At 40.3% G+C, this 24,139-nt stretch overlaps 1 pseudogene; it reads right to left on the reverse strand.

Moving 5' to 3' along the window:
* Positions 1-19,253: 19,253 nt before the first annotated feature.
* On the reverse strand, positions 19,254-23,291 carry LOC122863189 (annotated as a pseudogene).
* Between the last annotated feature and the right edge of the window lie 848 nt (positions 23,292-24,139).

Raw genomic sequence — 24,139 nt, forward strand, 5'->3', positions numbered from 1 at the left:
CCTAGGCCGTGAGTCCGATCTTCACAAAATTTTGCACGTGGACTCTATGGACATTCATGATCAAAAGTTATTAAAAGAATTCCGATACTCCAAAATTGTATAGTTATAAAGGAACAACATGCCTCAGGCCTACTCACACTTAGCAACCTCGCCCATTCATGGGTTAGGGAACTCGGATTCCCAAATTGACGGTCCCCAATAGATCAGGACATGATGTGATCTGCATTAATGTTTGGCCGGGACCCCACAAAAAAAAAAAACGGCATTCCGGTATGACTTATGGTGCCTGAGCTACAATTGTTAAAATTTTCACCACAGTAGTCCTGTTTATCAACTGTCCGAACTGGACCGTTCCCGTTTGTCAAACCCTATGTCAAAAGTGCTCCCGTCTGTAAAACCCTGTGTCAAAAATGATTCAACCATTCAAAAGTATGCCAAATGTCAGATTTTGTCAATTCCAGATATTTTGACATTTGGCACGCACTTGAATGGAGAGGTCGGGAATCCCAGCTAATACATGTATTTTAATAGGCTGGGACTGCTTCTGCATACATTTGGAATGCTGGAACCAGATCAGGATTCAAGAGGAGCCTATGTTATTGACACGTGTCAGTGTACCAGGACCATCAAGTGAAAGCATGTGATTACCTCAGCCTCTGCTCAGCCTGGGGTTAGAGAGAGGACACCAGACATGATGGCCCTGCTTGTTAAGAGGCCAGGGAGGCCCTGTCACGCTGGGAAACAGCTCAGACACTGGTCCAGAGAACCACATATATTAATGTCATGAATAGAGTCAATGTCAAAGGAATTCAAGGAATATACCCTTATATTTTGACATTTGGCATACTTTTTAAATGGGTTGGTCAGGGTCTCCAAATGTCATCACCTATAGGGAAAAAAAGCTTATATTTGGAATAATTAACTGAGGATGGTATGAGAATGGACGAGTCATATGCCCTCTGTTGAAGTTGGGTAGATTGGTGAAAATGTTCTTCTTGACACCTGGCACACTTTTGAATAGGTCTGTCAGGGTCAATGGACAATGTCACATGGCAACAATATTAGAAAAATATCGACCCAAATGTCAAAAATGTCCCCATTCGTCAATATATATTACATATGGACAATAACAACAATAATAATAACATCTATCCCGTTTGTCACCTCAGTTTTCAAAATGTCATAGAGGAAACTGTACAAAATCATGGTTACTATAATAAACACATAGTTAAGGTTAGGGAACAATCATGGTCATACTTAAAAATACAGCATTTTTGGTTTGGAACAGGAAACAAACTGTTTCCATCCATGTTGTTGATCATTCCATCCAACCTCCTCTCTATAACACCATCACCTGACTTTCTGTATTGCACTCGCCATAATTACTACGACCACGGCTTTGTCAGTTGAATGTAAACATATGTCTTTTTGGGGCACTTGCTGGAATGACTGATGCTGTTGTTCTTCTTAGGAGGACAGACTCAGAATTCTCGTTGCTGTTCAGATTATTTGAGAGGTCCCTTTTCACCAAATCGAACTGTATAACCATTTGCTGTAATTGGTCAGTTCCCTGGTGTCTCTAGCTGAAGTTCAGTTGAATTTATTTGGCTTTATTAGAAGGCAGATATTAAATCACAAGAAGGTCAAGGATGACGCAATGTCCAAGGCTTATTTCCTTTATGGTACCTGATGTAAAGAGAGTAAAGATACAGGAGTTCAGGTGACTAGGTGACATTAAATTACCAACAAAAAGGGTTTTGTCCTGTTTCCTGTTGTATTTTGTAGTGTTCTCCTCTCCTTGTGTGTCTTGTGGTTTTACTTCCTGTCTTTGTTTGCTTTCCCTCCAGTTTAGATTGTTGGCCCCGCCTTGATTGATTGCACCTGTGTCTCGTTGTCTCCCCTACTTAAGTGTATTTAGTCCGGGTTTTTTCCTTTGTTCAGTGTCAATTTGTTGTTTGCTTGGACCTCGGATTTCATTTATTGCCTGCTCCTTGTCTTGGACTGCCTTCCCAATTTGGACCTCTACCTGCCTGACTTTCCATATAAGCCTCTCCTGTAATAAACTGATGAATTGCATCTGCTCTGATCTTGTCTGCATTTGGGTCCTGTTCCTTGTGTTCCCTGCTCCCTACATTATCATATCTGATTGTGCTATCACACTGTATTTGGAAATGCAAAATTAACATGTGCATTGTGGCAAAATGCAGACACGGCAGGAAATATTGTGGACAGGGTTGTAAGCAAAAACTGGAGGCGCTAGCATTATCTAGCTAAACAGTGTTCCACAAGTTGTAAATTACAGCTTCTTATCAAACAATTAATTGTCATTAACCTTTGTCGTTGTCTTTGCACTCACTGCAGCCAAGCAGCATCCCTCTTTCTCTGCTGCTTGTATTACTTGACCTGAAGGTGAGCTGAACTGGCTGGACATCAGAGAGCCTTACTAGTAAAGGCCCAGCCACACCAGAAAGTGGCCAGTGAAATTCATCCATGCTTCTTTACGAAAAAACTTCATTGGTCCCCAATGCTTGTACATTTTGTTCTCAGGATCTTACTAATCACTTCATTCATTTTTGCGACATATATCCTCCTTGTGAGGATTAATTGTTCTGGACTGCTTATGTACTCCATGCGTACACACTCAATGCTAGATTGTTCAAGCCTGGCTTGAGTTAATGATTAGACACGGCTGAATTGTTAGTAGAAAGGCTTAGGCCTTAAGTGAAAATCAATGTTAATTCAAACCAGGCAAGTGCAGATTTCATTAGCTGCATTGATGGAATAGCCCCCTGCTCTGCTACCTAGTTTGTTTTCCTTTGTTTCATGTTTTTCTGTCAATGTTTCCTGTTTTATTTTGTATTTCTCCTCTCCTCTTGTGTCAGTAACTTCACTTCCTGTCACTGAGTGTTTCCCTCAAGTTTTCAATTCAATTACATTCTATTTATATAGTTTTAAAAAGCCATTAAAGCCTTTTGGTCCATTACTTTGTGTTTCCTGCTACTGTTAGCATCGCAGTGTGATAGTACTAACTGACCAGCCATGGACCCAACAGACAGTGATTTTTGAACTTTATGATTTGGTTTCATTAAAATCGTATGGGTTGTTTTGTTTTTTCCCCCCACCAAGTTACATTAATAGGAAGATGAGAAAGTTTCATCTGAAGATTTCTGGAGAATGAATGGCTGCTAAACTTACTAAAACTGGATAAAGTAATTCTCTGAAGATCAATGTTCATTAGAGGAGAAGCTGAAGTGAATAAGAACATGAATCCAGTGACCAAAGGTCTGTTTTTGTTCTTGACATAATTAGGTGGAGTCTGTGTGCATTATAGGGGGTATTAACAACACCTGCTATGCCCCATTAGATGGATTCAGCAGATTTAGATGTGCTGTCATGCAGGAAGGAGGAGGCATTCATTTACTGTCAATATTGCCCAAAGTTATTGATAGAGCAAAGACAGAAATAGAATCTCAAAACCTCCTTGTGCGCTGGTATATTTAGGATACGAATGACTTTTCTGATGTTCCTTGTGCTGACTGTGAGCTATTTTCAGGGAAGTAGATGTGTATCCATTTGATTTCAGTTTCAGAATTTTGAATGTTAGTTAACACTATTATTTATTCATTGCATTTGATTTATAAAAGTAACTGATTCTAAGACAAATAACTGGCTTACAATAGAAGAGAAGTAATTGTAGTTAGAAATCCAATTTTAATCAATATCCTGGCATATTTGTAAACAACACTGCAGCTGACATACAGTAGATTTTGAAATTGTTTGACATTTTGGGTAATATTGTCATGGTTTGGGGGTTATTTCCTGTATTATTTTGTAATACTCTCCCTCTTGTGTCTGTTAGTTTTGCTTCCTGTTGTTGATTGCTTAAAGGGGTTTCACCTGTGTCTTGTTGTCTCCCTCCATTAAGTGTATTTAAGTCTGTGTCCTTCCTTTGTTTTTCGCCAGGTCATCCCCATTGCTATGTTGATTCTGTCTTGTCTGCCTTTGGACTTATGCCTGCATCTGTCAGTAAGCTCTCAATAAACGGTTTCCAGTTTAACCAGCTGTAGTTTCACATTTACTGTGTAAACATGAGAATATCCACCAAAAAGCAAATAAGTGTATTTCATGTAATGTATAAATACTGCTTTAAAGAGCAACTTACTACTGAACACTGATGACAGTGACAATTTAAGTTGGCAATTGCCACTGATATTCCTCATGCCTGATTTAAAACTGAAGAAGTCTCGAAGCGAGAGAGCATGGGCTATCTATTATTATTCTTCACTTTCTTATCTTAAATTGAAGAGGGCGATAAAGTTGTCAGATCCATCATTTAGTTGCTTCTTTAGGAGTTTCCATTTAAAATGTTTAGCAACACTTCCTTGAACCATAGTAAAAATTTGAGAGTGCAGGCACGGCAACTACTACGCCACCATCTTGCTCAGAACTATACATTCTGTATCACTCCTAAGGATAATGCAACCCCGTGACCACTGAAACTCCCACCGTATCTTGATCCAGAATTGCTCTTTTATCCCGTACTCTGGACATGTTTCAGCCAGATTTTTTTTTAGTCAGTGTTAATAAAACAGTTATTGTAATGGCTCGCATTTCACTCGTGTAACTGCAATCAAACAACGGAAGGTCACAAGCTCTTGATCTCTATCTATATAGATTTTAGATAACTGTAGCAGTATGTAATAGCTGGATTTCTACCAGAACAGAAACCACTCTTTATACCTCTTGGGGTTGTGGAAATTCTACTTTTTTAAAAATTATATAAACCATTAAAAATCCTCCTTGATTAGCTGGAAAATGCATCGTCACAAAACAGGGCTGTTTTCTGAGCTCATTAAAAGTTGACTTTGGTTCTCACAGAACAGCGACGCTACACACATGCTGATCTTACCAACCATGATGCATTATTGTAGAGTAAACTACCTAACAGTATATAATGTAGTTACAATGAACACAACCTTAAGCATCTACAGTAGTAAAATGCAACATACTGCTATGGTATACCCTTGCTGAACCCAAAAGCACGACCGGGACAGTAGAAGTAAAGTAGTATGGTTCCGTTTATTTAGGAAATACAATGAGGACCCAGGAGTGTGGAGGTAATTGTTGAGAGCCAATGGCCTGGGTGCAGACAGTGGGCTGACCAGAGGCTGAGGAGAGCAGGCAGGCAGAGGAAGAATCACGGGCTGAGGTTGAGCAGAGGAGAGCTGCGGTGAGGTTTTGTTGTGACATGTTTATCTGTTAGGTTAATTTGGTAGCCACATGCTACGTTGACGCTGATGTGCCTTTTAACATGGTACCGTTATCTTTTTTTTTTTTTAATAAATCTTTATTAAGTTTCAACAAGTTCGATACAAAATTACAAAAACAAAAGCACAAACTTAAATACTTCAATACATATCATATATGAATATTATACATAATACAAAGTGGTAAAAGTGTGATCCTAAACAGATCATACATCACTAACTTGGGGCGACTGTGGTTTAGGGATAGAGCGGGTCGTCCACCAATCGAAAGGTCGGCAGGTCAATCCCGGCTTCCCGCAGCCCACATGTCCTTGGGCAAGACACTGAACCCCAAATTACTCTCGAGGGCTGTGCCTTTGGTGTGTGTGTGTGTGTGTGAATGAGTTACTTCCTTTGAACTGATGAGCAGTTGGCACCTGCCATCAGTGTGTGAATGTGATTTTTGTAATTGAAGCACTCTGAGTAGTCGAGAAAGGCTAGAAAGGGGCTATATAAGTACAGTCCATTTACCATTAATTTGACTCAAACACAACCGCACACATGGTGGAGAGAAACTTTAAAGCTCCCACATTACATGTTCCTTGTTTCTGACCATGTCGGTTCATGCTCGTACACACGAAACATATGGAGGCAGAACAAAGAAACATACACACATTCCTTTTGGCGCGCACACACACACACACACACACACACACACACACACACACACACACACACACACACACACACCCTTTGATCTGTAGTTTAGTGTATTTAGAGTTAGTCTTATTGTGTGTTTTTGCTTTATCTTTTTAAATAAATGCATGTGTATAATTATGCTGGCCTTTGACCTGTAAATGAGCAATACACTAAGCCACTACGTATAATCTAAATGTATCTCAGTCTAGATAAGAGCTGTTAAACTGCTGAGAACAAAAAGATTTGTCAGTTTGTGTCTTATATTAGTTTTCACACAAATAGGATTATTATGGATCACGGATGGGAAGCTTATATTCTGAATAAACTTTCCATGCTTAGCTGTTAATGATAGATAGAAAAGTAGAGATGTATAAACATACATCCTTTGTGACTTACTGTCTAGTAGTGCAGTACTGCTGCATCTCTTGATCAATGTACACAAGTGTACATTTCAGCTTTTACAATAGTTTTGCAGGGTTTACTCTTATTTGGTTTACTGACAACACTAAACAAACATATCAAACTATCTCAGGGATAGAACCATAAAATCCTGGACTTCTCCCATTCCACCAATCATGTCTCAGAATATGCTAAAGTGAGTTATACTATACAGTACAAGTTGATTTAAACCCAGGACATGAGTCATGACTTAGATCTTATGTCTTATATCATTCCTGTGACCCCAATGGTACACACTAGAAACATAAATGACATCCTCTGTTTACTGCTGCAGCGCAGCCTGAAGCTTCCCCGACAGCACCCTACATAGCAGCGACGTCGGTATTACAGAGGAACATAGTCACTACATCATGTTCCATTTCTGCACATAACTTAGGTTGCAGATATTAGGTAAATTAATACAATTTCCGAATAAATAATTATAGTATTACAATAATTCCAGAAAGCGGTGTCCAGTCCATCAAATGGAAGGAAGTCAGCAGAAATGGCTTCTTCTGCTGTTTTGTATAACTTAATTACAGCGGAACTGCATAAAACAAAGATTTAAAAAGGAAATTACTAACATAATTTAGAAACTGCTTATCTGTAGGTTGCTGATGCATGACATTGTAATTAAAATTGACCTAAACATCATTATATTCACAGCACTTGCAGTGTGCAATGGGACCCTGAAATGCTCAGAGGCAGAGGCATTCATCAAGTGAAAACCAGGACTTGTCAAACCTTGAGATTGAAGGATTAGACAGTCTCTTTTGTCATGCAGAATCAAATATATTAATCAATGTGTTATATTGTGTGTGAGAAGAGTGTGGAACTCACCATCTTCTGCATTAACAAACTATTCTTTTAGAGATCCATAATAATGTGTGATCATTTGAGATAGTTTTAGTAGTGTAAGTCCTTGCTTGCCACTCTAATGACATATTGCCAAGAATATTTTCTACTGATTGCTTGTTGTCTTAAACTTAATATTAATCACGTGAACATGTCTAAGGTTACTGGATGTTACATAGGAAATGTGAATATGTATCTACACGACAATTAATTTTATTATGGCTGGTAATAAGAGGAAATGTAAGTGAAATGCTGAATTCCACAGCCCTCAGAGCACGGGTGTGTGTGCGCTAAAATTGCAGATATCCAACAATTCTGAAAGAATGAAGATTGCTAAAAGAAGGTTGTGCCATCTGAGATCCAACACGACAAGGTTGGAAAAGAAGAGAACCTGGGCCTCATCCACCAGTCACGTGGTGCAAAGGAGAAATAGAGAGAGAGATGGAAAGACTTAACTCTTAAAGAAAGAAACTCTATTAGCAAACTTAAATTGCTGATACCAGATTAAAGAAGTTGCTACATCCACTTGCAGCACCGGAGTCCTAACGAGGACCGTAACAAACTTTAAACTCAGCCAACAGCTGGCAGACACTCACACCACGTTGCAGTCGGAACCAAACTTCATCAGCCTGCTTATGAAGGAAGAGATCCGACTCAGGCCAGAGTTGCCCTGTGGGACTGACAGCGTGTCCTGAAACATGGAACTCAAGAGTTTCATCCGGAACCGATGGCCACCGAGTGCCCAAAGAAATGGCCCTGCCTCTCCTCTTTCCCTGCTCAGCCAAAACTCAGGTGAAACAACAGATACTTTTCTGTGACATTAGGGTTTGATGCTTTAGCTTAAAAAGAACAATTATGTAAATAAAAATTAGGATATCTCATCAATGTAGGTATAACTAAATTACTTGTTATCAGGTGATAACAGGTGATTAATAATCCCTAATAATAATCTTCCTTTGGCTTTCCAAAACTTCAGTTGCTGAACGGTGCCTATAGTTTAATTGGTAACTATTAAAGTGGCCCCATAGTTGTTTCCTGTGTTACACAAGTTAATACCGCTAATCAAACAATCATTCACTGCATCCTATGTGTCAAATGGTCATTCATTCACTTATTAATTATTCATCGCTGTGTTCATATTATTCATTCACATTCATTCATGGTTGCATTTATCTGTTCATTTGTCTAGTAGTATAGTTCTTTGTGTAGTCTAGTGTGTGTGTGTGTGTGTGTGTGTGTGTATAGTTAGTAGTTCTTGCTTGTGTGTATGACATATTCCGGTCACTGTCCCGAGACAAGAACTCTGTCGCAACTTCAGAGCGAGACTGAATTTCATATTAATGAAATTGATTGATTATTTATTAATTTCTCCTTGTAAAGGAGTGATACTTCGTATTAAAATTAATTTACTGAGTCAAACACTGTTGTTTAATAAGAACGCTGATTTTATTCAGATAGCCGGAAGTGAGTGTAAACCTGGTCCTCCTTCTTACCAAAATTAAGGTTATTTGATATTATCAGTTTAATGCATTTAAACCTTGAACTTGCTACATTGCTGACGGTACACCAAACAATAAATTGTTTGCCTGACTACATCGGCTGTATGTTGCGTCCCTTATCCCTAGATATCTGCAGGATTGTAACATACACATTGATTGTATCTAGTCTGCAAACCTATGTCAAAAAGAAATATGTCGTGTATAAAATAAGAACTTTACTGCGTGATGCTGTTAATGCAATATGTGACACTGATAGATCACTATGTTGTCCTAGATTTGAAAAGCAGACAGAATATGTTAGACATGCTATGCTACGAATGCAGATAAATACACAGATGTGTAATCTACTCTAATTAATTGTTTTCCTATGAACGATAATGAATTCCACATGGGTCATGTGTTTTGTTTTTGTACTTTTAGTATTGATCTGTGTGTGTTGATGTTAAACAGAAAGCAACATGCGGATGTTGATAATGCAATGTTTAGTAGGCATCAATATGATATGGGCCAACTTGTTCTTATCCATTATTGAAGCCATGTCTCATTTTGAATGCCTCAAATTCTAGCCAGTGTTTATATGCATTAGAGAAGGTCTTGTGTTGGCTGGCGTATGCTCCATCATATGTCAACGCCAGTGTGTTGGGGGTATGAATTCACAGCCATGCAGCATAATGCATAGTCAAAGAGGTCCAAGTTGGTACACTGCATGAATGTATCACGGTACGCAATACATGCTTTACGCAACACAACAAGATTGTTGATTCCATATGAGCGCAGCTCAAACTGAAAATCAAAGCCCATGACGCACTGTATTGTACCACTGCATGAAATCAGACCTTTCTTTATCTGACATGTTGTTATTATAACCATAACAGTATGGCGCAGGGTACGGACCTACATAGCTATCATTCTCAGCGCTCAAACGCTGCAGGAGCCTTTGACAAACGCATTGGAAGAAAACTGAAAGAATCAAACCATCTCTGATTGTACGTTGTATCTCTACTATTGCGCATGGTCAGTTTTGGTGTCATACCCTGTTTGGTAAAGTACTTCAGCATGAGGTAATTGTCAAATCTAGATGCATTGTATGCGATGAATTCAAAAATTTCTGTATTTTGGCTGTCTTCATTTTTTGGACAAAGAGTTTGACGCATGATGCACCGGAAGACCACCATTTTGTTTTCGAAATAAATCGCAAACAAAATTGGCTTCATGTTTATGTGTTTGTGTTTCAAAGTCATAAAAGACATATTTAGTCTGTGGACTTGATGGTTTTTCAGGTTGTATACAACACTGATGTTGTATGTCTGATCAGAACAGATCTCCGCAATGTCCACATTTATCTTTCTGACATTTGTGTCCCGCAGCATTTGTTCTGACTTACTGAGTACAGAAGGACGCAGTCGTTGCAATATTTAGTGTGATCGCACGGCCAAAATCTTTTGTGATGTTTGGATTCTGTCACGTCTTTGTGTCAAAACATAACTGCATCGACAATCTGGACATCGTATGGTTTTTAAATCTTGTTGCTTGTGACATTCTTCAGACAGACATACATCACAAAAATATTTACATTTGTGGTATGCCTGAGCTGTGTAACCCTTATTCACATAAGTATGGGCTTCCAAAAACTCATATTTTGTTTTATATCATGTGTTCGTCATACAGGTAGAGCCATAGTGTTTTTGGGTGGGGTTGGTCTCGTGTTTTTGTTTTGGTTTTTTTTGTGCCGTGATTGTGGTGAAAACTAGAATTTTTAACACCCCTTTGTGGTTTGGATTAAGCCCTACATTCTCATGGATTTGTCGCACATTCTTGAATTTCATTCTCAGACGTGTGGGTATATGTGTTGCGCTAAACACATGCAGAAGTTATTGTCTCTGTTTGATGGGACATAGAGAAATGCCTGTTTCTTTTGAATAATCTGATCATATGGTGCGTTTCCCAATTGGCGGCTGTAACAATGAATTCAGGCCGAGCTGATGTCATTCTGGTATTGCTTTGCATGACCTGTTCAATTTTGTTCAGAAATGTTTTGGCTTTGTCGTCATCACCTGCATTTAAAACCACACATACATTGATGGACCTTTCAGTACTATATTTAGAACGCAGTCTGGTGCCGCTTTATTTGTTGAAAAATTAACAATGTCTGTTAACTGATGTGTTAGTATATACATCGCTAACTTCATAATGACCATGCTGATACTATATCTAGTCTAGCCTCTAGTCTAGAGGCTTTCTAATTTCAATGCTGTTAAATTTCCTTCTCTCTGTGATCTTAAAATCGGCCATCCCACCCGCCCGTCTTATGCATTCAGCCAATTCAGCGCTGTACTGTTTGTATTGATTTTGCGGTATTTTATTACTCCCCACATTTGAGCTTTTTCGGCTTTGGGGTCTGGCTGTCTGTATTGTCTTTGCGGTGCAGGGGCCCCTCCCATTTGAGATGTTTGATTATCAGTATTTGTTTCAATAAATTCTGAGGCATCTCTTTTCAGTATACCCAGTTTTTGCAATAGATCAAGACTCTGAGCAGGGGTCATTTCTACATCCTCAGATAATATGTCAATTTCGTTTTCGGGTGTGGGTGATTTCGTTTCGTATTCAAGCCATTTTCTTGACTGTCTGAATCTGTATCACTAACCAGGAGGATACATAATCATTTTCACTGATGCTTTCATTGTCGCTGATTACAATACCGCATTGTTTGCCATGTTTTGATTTGCACAGGTGTTTACAAGACATAATTAAACACTACAAAATAAAACAAGTGATATCAGACACAAATTAAATGTTGTGCATAGCATACACACTTAATCAATTAACTATACAAAAATTATATCGAGCATTTCCTTTATCATCCCCACCTCTCATCTAAGATGCACAACCTCTTTTTCAATTTTATGGCATTTTCTTACTTGTTTTAATGCAATTCTGGCTTTTTGGCATTGTTTACTACCAGAGTCTTTGTTGCTCTACATGTTAACAGTTGCGCCTTACTATGTCTTAACAGACAATCATGTTAATTTTGTGAATAATTGATGTGGTTGTTTTTACTCTTTGTACCAATGATGTGGTGCGTTGTTTCTTACTGTGAGCAGATTGTTCCTCCTCCAAGGGAAAGTTGTTTTCATCCCAACACTGTATCTGCGAATCAGTCCAGTTTAGCAGACAAGAAGGGCCTGGAGCTTCTGAATGTTCCTTGGGGTGATAATTCTGCCACCTCTCAAGTCGTGTGTTGATGGATTCTGGAGTATCTGTGATCTCAATAGGACTGGTCGGGATTGCAGGTCCTGGGATTGTGTCGGTTGTTGAATGTTTGTTCCGTATCCCTGCAAGGTTTTGAAACAATACCTCATTAAATAATCACATTCTGACGCTGTTTCATTTACTATGTTTGAAACAATATATTTACCTGTATCAGCTTTTGTTTGTTGTGGGAAGGACAGTATGCTTTTGCAGCTTGGTATGTAGTTTGTTGTGTACCTAATGTTTCTCCTGTATGCCCCTATTTAAGCAGAAAACATACACAGACCCATACACAAGTCTAATTATAAACAGTATTATATGAACAGTAAAATTGATTGTGCACATTTGGATACAGAACACAAACTGTAATTCTCAAGGTTTTTTGGCCGGAGATTTCTTCATTGCCGACTTTCATCAAAGAAATGCTGTTCCTCAAGAAAAATGATGAATATAAGTGTTTTTAAATAAATACATATGCTCTATATTCGTGTCATAGACAATGCAATACTCTGTGAAACAAACATATAGCATTTAGCTAAGAAAAATCATCTCTTACTTGATCCACTGCCGGACTTTTCCTCCTTAGCCAGATCTGTTTTTGAAAACACTTTGTAGAATAAAATAAAAAGACAAAAACTCTTGTAACATCTTAAATAGCATTTAAAATGAAGTTTCGTTAATACTTACAAGATGCAAGAACCATTTCTACAGAGTGTAGTTGTGTTCAATATTCTTCAGGCATGAGGAAATAAAGCGACACGCAGCCTCCGGGGGAGGATCTGGTTGATGCCATGGCCCTGAAAAAGACTATTCTATTTATAGACCTCTCTTTTTCACATGTCATAAAATTAACACCCCAAAATACAATTTTTTTTAATTTTATTTTAAATAAACTGTTTTATATAAATACATTCACTCTAAGTATTAATAAATATAACTTCATGATCTTTTGTAACAAAGGCAACTCCTACTCCAAAAATATTTACTGTATTACAGATGAAAGACTGAATTGGAAAAAGTCATTAAGCATCCATGCAAGAGGTCCATCATTCTTCTCATTCATTAAACAGCAGTTTTTTCCCTTTACTACTGTCAGATCAACACACACATTGAGAAATATACACATCAATGTAACAACTTGGGAGCCAAATGGCTCCAGCACACACACACACACACACACACACACACACACACACGCGCGCGCGAATGCATGCTCTCATGCATGCTCTCATGCATGCACGTGCATGTGGAAAAAGGTGTATTTTATATACTGCTGGTGTGACTGTGTTGCAATGGCAAATGGTTTACATGGCTCACGGGTCAGGTGGGAGGGCCCCTTGGCAGAATTTTGCCTAGGGCGGATGGCAAGGTAGAGAGAAATATGTCAGAAACTGACAGGTTTAAGAACAGAATGTAAATTGCTCTGATGTTCTGCACAATGTTTTGATATGTTTCAATATTTGATACACAGAAGAGTGCATTTACAGAAAGGTTTCAATTTCATCAGCTGTAGTATTGTGCAGGGCACTGCCAACAGTATCTAGAATGAGCAGAGGGTTGTCTCCCCTTGTTATATTGTTTTTTACAGTTTGTCAAATTATATCAATCAGATTTTGTAGTCTATGTGGACACACGTGCACCCATGGCAACCCCGAAACCACAGAGCCTCCCCACATAACAAGTCCAAATTTATCCTGTCTTCACCAACTAACTTCAATGATTTGTTCATCTAAGCGATCAACCTGTCTCTTGGACCTCATCCCTACTAAGCCGCTTAAAGAAGTTTTACCCTCAATTAGCACTTATTTACTAGATATGATCAATCTGTCTTTATTAACAGGCTATGTACCACAGTCCTTTTTAAAGTAGCAAGTACTTTAAAGTAGTAGTAGTAGTAGTAGTAAACCTCTTCTTAAAAAGCCTTCTTGATCCAGGGGTTTTAGCCAACTATAGACCTATATCTAACCTTCCCTTTCTCTCTAAGATCCTTGAGAACGCAATTGCCAATCAGTTGTGTAACTTTCTACATAGCAATAGTTTATTTAAGGATTTTCAGTTGGTATTCAGAGTAACTCAGGTGAAAAAATATTATACTTTTTAAAGAATGTACTAAGTACACTTTAAGTATGTAACTGTGCTTTGTTGCCTTCAAGTATAAGATGGTGTAGTCCCTCATTCGTCCAGGAGTGTTCTATTGTAGAAAAGGTTTCAGTTGTAGTCATCTGGACACTGTTTTCAGAATCAAGACGTTTCAACTCCCATCCGGAAGTCAATTGTGAATGACTTCCGGATGGGAGCCGAAACGTCTTGATTCTGAAAACAGTGCCCAGATGACTACGACTGAAACCTTTTCTACATGCCTTAAGTGTAAGTGTAGTACTTGGGTATACCTGATGTGCAAATAGTATGCTAAATTGGCGCAACTTTTTACAAACTTTAAGTTTACTGAAGTAAACCAGTAAAACTCATGATTCGTGAGCATTTGAAACACACTTGCAGTACAATTGTATGATATCACCAGTGTGTTGGAATATACTTACACAGGCATTACAGTTCAATTGTTAGTACTGTAGAAGTGTCTCATACTCATTACTATTATTCTAGCATGCCTCTGTAATATTTCAAATGCACTTATTTACTACTTTGTGTGCTATTATGTTCTAAATCATGTTGTGTTATGTTTTATCACAATTTAAGCATCATAAAGGCATGTATTTTAAGTATGTTATTATACTATGATGTAGATTAGAAGTGTATTTGAAACGTATTTTATCACTGCTTATACTTCAGAATAAAAGTGTATTTTGAAGTACAATACTGTATTAAGTGCTACAGAAGTATAATTACAATATGTCACTTTTAACCTTCACGTGCACTTTTAAACTACTTTCTGGTACCATTTTAGTACACTCCTGTTCCATGACAAATTGCACTTCAATTGAGGAAAAACACAATTTTATTGACATTAAAAGATTAATACAAATTTTACAGACTTTACAGCTTTGTGAACAAACAAACAAACAAAAAACCTGCCTTCTTTTGGGTAAGTGGAATTCTCCAACAAAAAATGAGCCCAATCGACAAAGGCATGTTAAAGGGGTTTTCTTTCACTCAAGTTCACTTTCTAACACTTTACTTGAAACTGTTTATTTTGCTGTTATTAATGTGGCCAGTTCCTGGGTAAAAAGCAACATTCTTCTGCTGCTGATTTCACCTACACAATGTTGCAAAAATCAGGCACATCCTGTCTCAAAATTATGCTGAAAAACTAGTGCATGCATTTGTTACTTCTAGGTTGGATTATTACAATTCCTTATTATCTGGCTGCCCGAATAAGTCTTAAGACTCTCCAGAATGCTGTGGAACGTGTACTGTGCTTCTCTGCACTGGCTCCCTGTAAAATCCAGAATAGAATTTAAAATCCTTCTCCTCACCTACAAAGCTCTTAATGGTTAGGCACCATCATATCTTAAAGATCTCATAAGTACCCCATTACCCCACTAGAACACTGCACTCCCAGAATGCAACAGTAGAATGGGAGCCAGCGCCGTCAGTTATCAAGCTCCTCTCCTGTGGAATCAGGTCCCAGTTTGGGTTCAGGAGGCAGACACCATCTCTACATTTAAGAGTAGGCTTAAGACTTTCCTCTTTGATAAAGCTTATTGTTAGGGCTGACTTGCGTGAGTCCTGAACCATCCCTTAGTTATCCTGCTATAGGTCTAGACTGCCAGGAAACGCCCATGATGCACTGAACTCCTCTGTCCCTCTGTATGCAGTTTTATCTCATTAATGCATGTTACTAACTCGACATCTTCTACTGTTGTTTTGTGCTTTCTCACCTCTCTCCTCCGTTCTGTCGCTTTCAGCAGGTATTTCTGCCTCCGGAGCTGCAGAGTCTGGATCTGTGATTGTGGGCCACCTACTGCCCCTGTGTTCCTGCTCGACAACTCCTACTACAATTGTTATTATTATTCTTATTACTATTATTACCATTATTATTCCTATCACTCCTTTTATTATTACTGTATTAATATTACCATTACATTATTATTATTATAAAATTCTAGGTGGAATTTGCATTGTGCTTTTGCTATGATATTTTTTTATTTATAGTGCACCAGAATATTTTCTATCTGTATTATACCTGTTGAGGGAGGAGTGTCGGTGTGGCAGCACACATACACACAGTCTGCTGCTCCGAACCACGGTTATGAGACTTGGTTTGCGGTGACCAAAGTCTCCATCATAACATGAACGAGAGTTTCACTTCTCTGTGGCAGTAAACACAACACATGGGCCCACTGATAGCAGCGGTGTTACATCACGAGAACCTATAGACATTTATGGCTGACCATCAGTAACATAACATTTTAATCAGCATGTATTTTACTGTGGCTACGAGTACGAGTGATATGCAGGACTTTGTCACTTTTTTATCGACGGGTGATAGATGGTGACCTTTGATTAAACATGAATTAAACCCCGCCCCCTTGAACCTCCCTCCCTCTGGAAGTGGGTGGCGCTATGCATGGACCAATGGGAGTGAAGCAGGCGTGGCTAGCAGGAGCCAATGGGAGCGAAGTAGGCATGGTGAATGGGGAGGGGGGGAAACCCTGTAAATTAAATAATGATAAAATAATTCAATCATTTAAGTGAAAAATAGTATCAAAAGTATAAAAAATAATTTACAAATTTACCATCTGTAAAATCTAATCTTTCAGGAGAAAGACATGTTCTTCTCTGTTGTCTGTCTGGTGCAGAGTGAGGTGTGAATGAATTGGAAGAATGTGGGAGGGTTAGGCGGAGCTTGCGTGAACCAATGGGAGCGCAGCAGGCAGGGTTAGGGTAATCCAATGGGAAAATAGGTTAGGAACAATGATTTTGTGAAAATGTGAACAAAAAAATAATTGATTCAAGTTTTGAACACGTAGTACAAAATAAGGGTAAATTGCCCATAAAATCTGGAATTTGAGGACCTTTTCTCACTCTTATGTTGAAAAAGATTATATTTAAAATTTTCACAATATCATAAGGGGAAATTACAAATACTGCCTTTAAGACAGAGCCAGATGTCAAATGTACTTGAAATTTCAGTGTGAAACTCTGTGTGTGAGATCTGTATAATAAACATCACAAATGATGAGAAAAAGAAGTACAAGAAAAAAGCAAAATCTCAGAGGCTAATCTCTGCACTGAAGACACACACACAGAGGAGCCCAAGAAGGTTAAGAGGTCAACCCTTGTTTTCACACAGGGACCCTATAGAGACAGGGGACACCCAGTGACGTAGGCAGATATCAAACTGAGACACAGAGTAGGAAGACATCTGACAACGGGAAATGGCTCAAGCAGACGGTAAATTACTAATAGCTTTAAAACTATATTTCATGCATTTTAAACCTTTAGGCAAAAACATAGGGAGATCTTCATTCTTTGCAGTGACTCTAAGGGCTGAGCCTTCAAGCAGAGGAATCTGGCAAGTACAGGTCTACATTGTGTATTTTTAATAAAGAAATATTTAAAGACTTTTATTTCCTAACATGATTATAAATTATGTCTTTCAGAGTCATCAACTGACACCTCATCTGATACTGACTCCTCATCTGTGCTTTCTGAGGATGTGGTATTACCTGGTGAGTTGCTGCATTTTTAACCAATTTTTACCTAATATTTATCAAAAACTTTTTCTCATGCTAGACCTATGGGGCGGTTTGGACCAATATTTCCAAGAAGGGCTATCACCATCATCTCAGCCACAGGATGACATGATTGTGCTTGCCTGTGCTTGGCAATCAAAACATTAGTCGTTCTCTAGAGGCTGTCCAGCTGACCAGAGGAGATCCTGGGGATGTGATAGCGCATCATTATTTTGAAGAACTGTCATCTCACCAGGAGCTTGCCTCAACCACTAATCAACCGCTGACAGCTGTGGAGAGGTCTAGTGCTCAATCAGCGGACAGAGATCCAGGATTCTCACCGGGTTACAACCACAGAAGAACCAAATCCAGTTCTGAGAATCCACACCTGAGATCCCTCAGGGCTTCCAGCAAAGGGATTCCATCTGCACGCTGTAAGTCTGTTTGCTTCGAAAATTGTTTTACAGTGCATTGTGAGACTATTCAATCAGGTTTATTTCTGCCTTATAAATGTAATAATTACCCAGCAGGGAAAACATGTACCCTTCCTTTTCTCTCATTTTACATCATAAGCAAACACGGAAACTAAAAGAGGCTGTGTTGTAAAATGTCATTTTCGTTTAAGGTATTTTTGACTCTGTGGTTGTTTTAAGCTATTATTGCCGTTTGAGTTATAGCTCTTAAGTGTTTCTCATAAGTATTTATACCTCACATGGTATATATATATATATACATAAACTTTGTCCTTCACCCTCCTGCGGGTGGTCTCACCACTCTCGCCTCGGGCACCACTCTCGCCTTCACCTACCAAGCCTTCTCCAGCTCTTCTGAGCCCTTGGTATTTCTCTAGTTTCTCATGTTCCTTTTTCCTAATGTTGCCATCACTTGGTATTGCCAAGTCAACCACAACGGCTTTCCTCTGCTGTTTGTCCACCACCACGATGTCTGGTTGGTTCGCCATTACCATTCTGTCAGTCTGAATCTGGAAGTCCCACAGGATCTTGGTCATTCTCTACCACCTTTGGAGGTGTTTCCCACTTTGACCTTGGGGTTTCCAGTCCATACTTCGTGCAGATGTTCCTGTACACTATGCCAGCCACTTGGTTATGGTGCTCCATGTATGCTTTTCCTGCCAGCATCTTACACCCTGCAGTTATGTGCTGGATTGTCTCAGGGGCCTCTTTGCACAGCCTACACCTTGGGTCTTGTCTGGTGTGGTAGATCTGGGCCTCTATTGCTCTGGTGCTCAGGGCCTGCTCTTGTGCAGCCATGATGAGTGCCTCTGTGCTGTCCTTCAGTCCAGCCCACTCTAGCCATTGGTAGGTTTTCTTGATATCAGCCACTTCAGTTATGTTCCGGTGGTACATCCCATGTAGGGGTTTGTCCTCTGTCAAGGTATGCTAACCTCTCTCCGAGTTGGTTGATGAGAAGGGATCCACACGAGACCTACAAATGTCTTTCACAAGTATTTATATCCCCACAAACAATACAAACAATACAAACAAACAAACAATACAGATATATCTGGAGACACAGCACAGTATGTATGTCACCATGGGATTATCATATCCACAGTACCTTCCCCCACTTTCTCTTATCTAACTGTTAGTTAGTTGCAGTCTATGGTGCAGAACAGCTGCTGGCCTGAGATGTTGCATGAGTTAGACTTGTACAGAGACAAACATCTTACATACAGGGTGTATGCAGCACAAGCTATCAATCATAATAACACAGCCCAAGTTTTCATATCCACAATTCCCCCTTTTGATCTCTCATAAGAGATTACTCCTAACACCATTTTCCAATTCAAAAGTGTCCTCGTGGTCCGAATCTGGAGCCCCTAAAAGAGGCATCATACTATGCTGTTTAGGGCCTTCCTGCTTCTCGATTGTGGAGGTGATAACCCTGACACATAGTGCTCTGGCACATGGAATACAACAACAACCACAAGTTACAATAATAGCTGCAAAAGTAGCAAGAGATAGTAAAATACAAAATTGAAATTACAAGTAACACTCCTAATACAGTTGTAACCGCTGCCCCCTTAGGACTGCCCCACATCCCCATCTTATGACTGGAACTTTTCTATTACTTTGTACTGAAACAGCAACCTCTGTTTCAGGAGATTAAAACCCTCTAATTGTTTCACAGTCTTTTCCTTCTGGATGTGGCGTCGTCTTCAACTTCTGGCTGGGAATTGTGTTCGTCCAGCACACTCTTCTATGACCTAAGTGAGAGGTTACTAGCACTTCACCTTTTGCAGCTGTTTTTGTCACTGATTTCCCTCTGGGTACAGGGGTTGACCTCCCTGTACGTTTCGACCGCAGACCAGAGGATTATTCTGCCTCTTTGGTTGGGGTCTGGGTGTTCTCCGACTCAGCCGAGCCAGTGCTTTCAGCTTGTAGTTGCCGTAGATCTGCTCCGATCTCCTAGAGGCTTCGTCCTGGCTCCTCGGCCGCCGTGCACTGGCTCCAGTGGAACCAGGTGTCGCCTTTACCTTTTACCCGGACCACATGTGATGTTCTCTCTGTGACCTCGAACGGTCCGATCCACCTGGGCTCTGACCACTTCCTTTTGATGACTCTCACTAATACCCACCGGGCTGTGGGTAGAGTGGATCCTTCTGTCAGAGCCTGCCTTTCGCCAACCTGTTTGGAGAAATCTGAGACAAGAGCTTGCAGTTCGTTAAAATATGTCTTGTGTTCCATTTTTTTCTCCTTCTTCCCCTAGTCCCAGAGCGGCACTGGGCCCCGGAAACTGTCTTCCTGTCAACAGCTCATATGGTGTAAACCCTGTTCCTTGATTGAGGGAGCTCCTGATTGTCATCAGGGCCAGGGGTAATGCATCCACCCAATTCAGTTTTGTCTGTGCACAGATTTTACCCAATTTTTGTTTGATGATCTGGTTCATTCTCTCCACCTTACCTTGTGACTGGGGGTGGTAGACAGTGCCGAAAGAGTGTTTCAAACCCAGCATCGCTTCTACTCTTTGTAGATCTGTGTTTTTAAAGTGAGTGCCATTATCTGATCTGATTTTTGCTGGGAAACCATGTCTGGGAATGTAATGATTAATCAAACATTTTATCACCGTAGCGCTGTCCTCCTTTTTTGCTGGCCACGCCTCTGGCCACCGTGTGAACGTATCAACACACACCAACAAATACCTAAAACCTTTCACTGGATCAATCGTAATAGGGAAACACCCCATTTCTGGTCTCACCACCGGCTTTGGATTAAAATGTGAACAGACTATACAACTTTTTACAAAATGCCTTGCCATATCTGCTAGGAACGGATGCCACAAGTTCCTATTCATTTGGTTTGCCCACACATGCCCCAAGCCATGTGCTTCTCTCAGGGCTCTTGCCCTGATACCTGGTGGGAGGACCATTCGTCCGTCCGGCCACCTCCAGAGTCCATTTTGCTCCATAGCTCCTCTCTGCATCCACACTGCTTTTTCTTGGGCCCCCGCCCCCTTTTGATATTCTTTTACTGCCTCTGCAGTGAGTTTGGGTTGTAATTCAGTCTCTTCACTGGTTATCATTTGGTACATTTGCAAATACCCTGCCGGCCTTTTTGCTCCTGTATCTGCTTCCTGGTTCCCTTTAGCTACTGGAGTGCTAGCCTGATCATGTCCTCTACATTTTACCACTGCCACTTTCCTCGGTAATTTCAAAGCCTCCATTAACTCTTTCATCTCTCCCTCATGTTTAATGGGTTTTCCCCCTGCTGTCAAGAACCCTGTTCTCATCCATTGTCTCATTTCCAAATGTACTGCCCCTGCAGTATATGCTGAGTCGGTATAAATTGTGACGTCCCCCATTGCCCTCATTTCAAGGCTTCTGTCACTGCAACCACTTCCTCTCTCTGTGCTGACTGCTGTCCCTCTAGCTGCTCTGCTCTGATAGTTTTATATTCTGTTTCTGTCTGCCTGACTACCACATATCCTGTCTTCAACCCTAATTTGTCATGTTTGTAGCAACACCCGTCAGTGAATAATTGTTCTGAACCTGGCAAAGGCTGAGCTTCCAAATCTGGTCTCACTTTGACATCTATTGTGATTTCTCTCACGCACTCATGTGGGTCACCTGTCTGCCATGTTGGTGCCTTCATGTGTGAAAGTCAGATTTGGTGCTGCTACCACACCGTGTGTTGTTAGTATCGTCAGGGGGTGTCCCATCACTATATGGGCTGTTTTCTGAAGAATTTTTGCCACGCCTGCTGCATGTTGTGCATGTAGGATGTTGTTTTTCCATTAAGTCTAGCATAATGCTAACAAACAGTACATTAACACTTGTCTAGCTCCCCCTTTTTTCTGAATCATCTCAAGAGAAGGGGAGTGTATAGTTGGGTAGAGCAAGTTCCGTCGCTTGGGACAGTTTCTGCTTCAGGTCAGTAAAGCATTGCTCCGCCTCAGTGGACCAGTCGAACTGAGCTTTAAGATTTCTCATACCTTGTGCATTTATCATTTTGCGAAGTGGTTGTGTGAGGCCTGTATAATTTGCAATATAGTTTCTGCTGTAACTTGTGAGACCAAGGAATGAAAGGATGTCTTTAACTGTAACGGGACGGGGATGATGTAAGATGGTTGATGTGTGTGCATGTGACAAGCCTGCCCCCTTCTGTGATATTACCCGCCCCAGGAAAGAAACCCGAGTTCTGATAGCCTGTAGCTTAGATTTGCTATCCTTAAATCCTTTCTCCGCTAACCTGAGCAAAAAATTGTTTGTAGCTTTAGCACACAACTGAGGATTTAGAGCTGCAATCAACAAATCATCAACATACTGAACAAGAGTGCAACCTGATGGTAACTCACAACCACTTAGAGCCTGTTTTAGAACCTGATTAAACAATCCTGGTGACAATGCGAACCCTTGTGGTACTCTGGTGTACTGCAACTGCTGTCCCTTGTAGGTAAATGAGAACATTTCCCTGCACTCCTGAGCTCAAGGTACACAAAAGAATGCATTAGCTAAATCAATACAAGTGAACCATTTCTGTTCTGGTGTGAGGTTGTTGAGTGCAGTGTAAGGGTTTGGTACTGGAATGGTGGGTGTGGCTAAAATGTCATTAATCGCCCGAGCTAGTTCACCCGAGCAACTGACCCAGTCAAATACTACTTCTCACTCAACTTCTGCTTTATCACTTTGTTAACACCGCTGGGTATCCGTGAACAAAGAGGGGAGGCTTTTCGTATTTGAGACACTCAATTTAGTCTTTCCCTGGAGAATTAAGACAGGGACTCCAACCCCAGACACAAATAATATCACACAGAAAATTCCTACTGAGGACTCGAACCTCAAACACAATCAAACAATGTTACCGGAAACAATTTTGCTGGGGACTCGAACCCCAAACCCAATGAATACCTTTTACCAATTTCAAAGTCTACCAACTAACAGTGTGGATCAAAGATCCGAACACCGAGAATTCGGGGGACCTCACCTCCCCAGGCCTCTAACCTGGCTCACGTAGGACTCGAACCCTGTGTTTCGTACCCTCGTCAGGTTAGCCAAACCGAGGTCAAGGTATTATTATCATCTCTTTTCTTCCACAAGTCTCTCTTTTAATCCCAATTTAAATTTACTGGACTCACAATTGTTACCACTTGCTCTCAATTTCGTTATTTTCCAATATGCAGAGTTTGATTAAACAGGTCCTGCTTACCTTTTAGTTGCAGCCGGCTGTGAGCCTTAGGTAATCACCGTGGTCCGTCTGTTCAGTTCAGAATCTCATTCTCATCCCGGACGAGCCCCCAAATTGTCGAGCTAAGCTAACCTCTATCCAAGTTGGTTGATGAGAAGGGATCCACACGAGACCTACAAATGTCTTTCACAAGTATTTATATCCCCACAAACAATACAAACAAACAAACAAACAATACAGATATATCTGGAGACACAGCACAGAGACCTCTCCACGCGCTCTCCCCACTATGTCTGAAGTAGCAGTACAAAGGCAGTTGGTTATATGGCCTGAGCTCCTCCTGGTACACAATACTACGTAAATGCCTAAGGTCACACTTCCCCCCTTCCTCTTGATCTTCACAGGCCGCTGCATTCCATTCTCGGGTGTGATCAGAGTGGCTGGTCAGTGAGGCTATACGAGTCACCCCCAAGCAATGAGCAAACAACCCATATCAAAAGGGTGTAGGCTCCAGCCTGGCAACACATGTGCATACATTTCCTCCCACTCTTTGTCAACCCAAATCACCTCTGTATGTCACCATGGGATTATCATATCCACAGTACCTTCCCCCACTTTCTCTTATCTGTTAGTTAGTTGCAGTCTATGGTGCAGAACAGCTGCTGGCCTGAGATGTTGCATGAGTTAGACTTGTACAGAGACAAACATCTTACATACAGGTGTGTGTATGTGTGTATGTATGTATGTATATATATATAGCTCAACTAGTAGCTCAGTGTTCCAACATTCACAAGTGGCAACTGCAATCACAACTTGAGATTGACGAGATACAACACAAATGCTACGGCAAGGGGGAGCCAGGACAACAGGTC

This window comes from Siniperca chuatsi, linkage group LG16 (assembly GCF_020085105.1).
Source record: "Siniperca chuatsi isolate FFG_IHB_CAS linkage group LG16, ASM2008510v1, whole genome shotgun sequence".
Classification (NCBI taxonomy): Eukaryota; Metazoa; Chordata; class Actinopteri; order Centrarchiformes; family Sinipercidae; genus Siniperca; species Siniperca chuatsi.